We start from the raw sequence: 4,763 nt of genomic DNA, 5'->3' as shown, positions 1-4,763 counted from the left end.
ATTTTGAAGCCTTAAAACATTTTTACATCTATACACACACACACACACACATACACACACACACACACACACACACACACACACACACATGACAACGAGACCGTAATATGTAAACAATAACGCGTTACTGTTTATATCAACAAAGCTGAACATATTATTGGTAATTCGTTGCCGAAATATTCTATGCATTATATATTATACACGCGAAATATTAATGAAGAATTTTAATATTTATAGATTATTTAATTGATTATTTATAAAACAATTAAATCATTATTTTGAAAATAATATATAAACGTGATAAATAATTTTTATGAATTACTTACCTATACGTACTTACCTGTATGTGTGTGCCCATACGTTGGAAATTGTTACACAACTATTTTAATAACTGTACGGAATCTTAAGACGCGATCTAAGATCATTATTAAAATGAATTTAAATATAAGAATATGAATATCAGCGTATGTTACCGCCGGCATAGCTCTCAGGTTCATAAGAGTACTGAAACCTCCTCACCCAGCAAATGTCTTCGTTAAGGTGGGGAGATACATTGAGGAGGAAAATTTTTATTTTATTTTTATTTTCTTTTAATACAGAGTTTCCAAACAGAGAATATAATACATATATAAAATATATATTACATAATTATAATGTATACAACGTAAATTATAATAATAATTTGCAATTTACATAAAAAACACATTACAAAATATTAAATTATGTAGTATAAAAATAATTACATTACAAATATATATATTACAAAATATATTACAAAATATATTACAAAATTTAATACAGAATATATAATATACAATGTATATTACAAAATATAATACAAATTTAATATAAAATATTTGAAATTTAATACAAAATAAAATTTATTATACAGAATTACACGAAAGTGTCCAAAGTATACGTATAATATAAAATTTACTAAAAATTTTTATATAGACCAGACAAGACTGATTAGTGATGATTAATTACGCGATATTTATTATTAATAATCGACATACAATAATAGAATTTAATAGAATTTAATTAGATTTATATAAATAACGTATAAACGTAAATAATCATGATCAAAAAAGTCATTAATAAAATTATTGATCGTTTCTTCGATTGTAGGAGAAAGTATTTGCATTATTGGTGCATTTTGCGCGGACTATTAAAGACAATATTCAAAGACGTGGAAAGATAGACAAAGATTCGATGTAAGTCAACGATTAAATTATAAAATATTAAATTATAAAATAAATCGCGATTTAAAATTCCCGACGAATAATTAAATCGATAATATCTGGAATATCCGATTGCGATATGTATATCTTTTATAATATAATAATCGAAGCGCCCTCAATAGACATTATTATCGCGCGCGATATAATTAATATCATATAAATGCGAAAATATTTCGACAGACAATTTGATGTGTATAATGTTTACGAATATAGTACTCACTGTCCGATTCATTTGCGAATCCTTTATAAGATAAATCGCGACTTGAATTCACGAGAAAACGCGACGAATAAATAAATCGATAATATTTCAAATATTTAATTGCATATAATTTTTATAATATAATAATCGAAGTTATCAAATACGCGGGTGATATACCGGTAATATGCGATAAAAAGAGGAGCGATCTTAAAAATGGAAAACGATTAGCATCTTGTTTCTCATCAGATTTCGCAAGATCAATCTGCGAAAAAAAGTTAAGTGATCCATTGAACGTCGGGAACTTCACTGTAGGAGGGAACGAATCTCGGATCTTCCGGACTATTTCCAATAGCAATGATTTCAGTAATAAATCAACGACAATTCCCTCGTCATTATCTTCGATTCACGAAATTGATATTCACGTCAGAAAACATGTTCTTCCATTATTAAGAAATATATTTCTTTATTAAAAATTAAATGGATATAGCAATTTTTATAGAAATGTGATTACGAACGATTATATTTATAAATAATAAAATCCATGCACCATTGAAGTTTGTGTTAAATGTGCGAACACAATAATTTTGGGGTACCGTTTGCGCGCGCGAGACGAATCGAACCCGATAACAGCAAGATTTAAAAAATTTCAATTCGAATAGTGTGCAAAATAAAATAAATCAAATAATTTTAAATATATAATTAATTCTAGATTAATTTTCTAAAATTTTCTTATTCTTATAATGTTTAAATTAATAATATTTTTCTTTTAATCAATATCTTGCTGATATAAGGGTACCCATTCGATTTGTCTCAAAATTTTTAAGTATTCGCACATTTTATGTAACATTCATGTATAATTTCGCGTATATATAATATATAATATTAATAAAAATTATAAAAATATTTTGGATACGTTAATTTGTGCATGTATTTTATTATACATATATATAAAATGGTATATATCTAAAAACAAATATTCTAAAATGGCGATGGATGTCCAATACCTGCAAATAGTTTCTTAAAAGAAACTAAAAACTAATATTAATATCCCCAGTACCTAGAAATAATTAATAATTAATAATAAAATATATTCGTTCGTAATCATTTTTATCAAACAATTAATAAAAACTATTACAATATGAAATTACTTGAAAAATAAAAATTTATACACAACGCTATATCCATATTTAATCTACTATTAAATCTTTCTGGCATTAGACAATAATAATACCAATCCTAATAATGACAGAACATTTTTAACGAGAAGAAAAAAATAGATGCATTTTCTCTCACATCTAAATATATATTATTTAAATTAATTCGACTTTAAAGAAGCGTATGGCGTTCGTCGTTGAATGACTACCGAAATCATTGCTGTCGGAAATTGCCAGGAAAACCTGGGATTAGTTCCAATCTTACAATAAAAATTCCCAATTTTCAACGGGGCACCGAACTAGACGTCGCGAATGGATCTTACAAAAACCGATAAGAAATAATTCTCCATGATGAAAATCGTTTCGACTCCTCGGTGGTACGAATCACGCAACTTTCATTAACGTTTACCTAACGAAAAGAACAACGATTACTCTTTTATTAAAACGATAATCTCGTCTAAGAACGCGAAGAGAACGAGGGAAAAGCACGGTGTTTTCGCAACCGTAATTTATTAATTTATTTATAAATATTTTCCGATACGAAATTCGTAAATACACAAATATAACCGAAGAAACAAATTATTAAATTCATAATAATTAACTCGCGATTTTATAATATCGAAGGTGATCGTTAAATTCTGTGAAGCTAATATTTAATCGTTGACTTATAACATCGAATCTTCACTTATTCGATATTTCTTTATATATAATTAGCAATATTTAGGAATATTATCTAACGAGAGGGAAAATTCTTTTGTTAAAACAATAATTTTGTATAAGAACGCGAAAACAACGCGAAAAGAACGCGGAAATGCACGGTATTTTCGTAATCATAATTTATTCATTTATTTTACGAAGACGAGTATTCAGTTCCGCGCAATATGGAATTCATAAATAGATAAATCTAACGAAAAGTATATCATTAAATTTATAATAATTGACTCGCGATTCTATAACGAAGACGTTCGTCATATTTTATAAAGTTTACATTTAATCATTAATTTAGCATCGAATTTTTACATTTCATATAAAAATTTCCCGAATTTATTAATGATTCTTTGATATGAATATATAAATAGTTACTCTTTTATGAATATTTCAAAAATATGTACTATAGAAACAAATATGTTAATTTAACAAATTACTATTATATAACCATTATACGTATACTTTCGACCATTTTTCCTGTAATTTACATAAGAATGCATTGATATAATTGACAATCTTAAATACAATTTTATATAATATAATTATAGTTATAATTGTATTTTATACACAATTATCTCAATAAAATAAAAATATCAATATTAAATATCAATATCAAAAATATCAATAATTAAAAATATCAATATTAAATTATAATTAATATACAATTATAACTATTTACAATTTATAAAACACAATTTACTACTTACAAATTACAACTTACAAAATAGAATTTATGATGTTATCAATATCAAATAAATGGATTCGTTTTATTATCAAATGTTTAATAACATAAATAATTTGATATTGACAGCATTAACATTTGGACTTAATATTATATATCACATATATGTGTAAATTATATATTTAATTTTTAATTTTTTAAATAAAATATAACATGTTAAAATATATTTTGAACATTTACAATTATGCAATTTGTTTTATCTTTTTGAAAATAACTGATAATTTAAATTTCATTTTTAAAATATTTTTAAAAATAAATTACATTTAATTTTTTAAAAACAATTTTAATTTATTACAAAGAATTACACGAAAGTATTTAAAATATACGTATACTATAAAATTTATTAAAAAGTTCTACAAACAAGACTGATTAGCGATGATGAATTACGCGATATTTATTATTATTAATCGACATAATAGAATTTTATTCAAAACGCGAAAAGATAGATCAAGCTTCGATGTAAGTCAAAATACATTAAAATACAAGATCAATAACGATTTAAAATTCGTGAGAAAACAAATAAATACGATAACGAATAAATAAATCGATAATATTAGGAATATTCGATTACGATATGCATAATTTTTGTAATAATAATGAATAATTTTTATATAATTGATAATCGAAACCGCCAACAGACAGCGCGCGACATAATTATTATCAAACAAATGCGAAAATATTTCGAGACATTTGAGATCTATAATATTTGCGGATATAGA

This window comes from Camponotus vicinus, unplaced genomic scaffold, assembly GCF_025532165.1.
Source record: "Camponotus vicinus isolate PSW18456_S1 unplaced genomic scaffold, iyCamVici1.0 SCAF_6, whole genome shotgun sequence".
Taxonomy (NCBI): Eukaryota; Metazoa; Arthropoda; class Insecta; order Hymenoptera; family Formicidae; genus Camponotus; species Camponotus vicinus.
The sequence above is the reverse complement of the archived record's forward strand: the minus strand, read 5'-3'. Positions refer to the sequence as shown.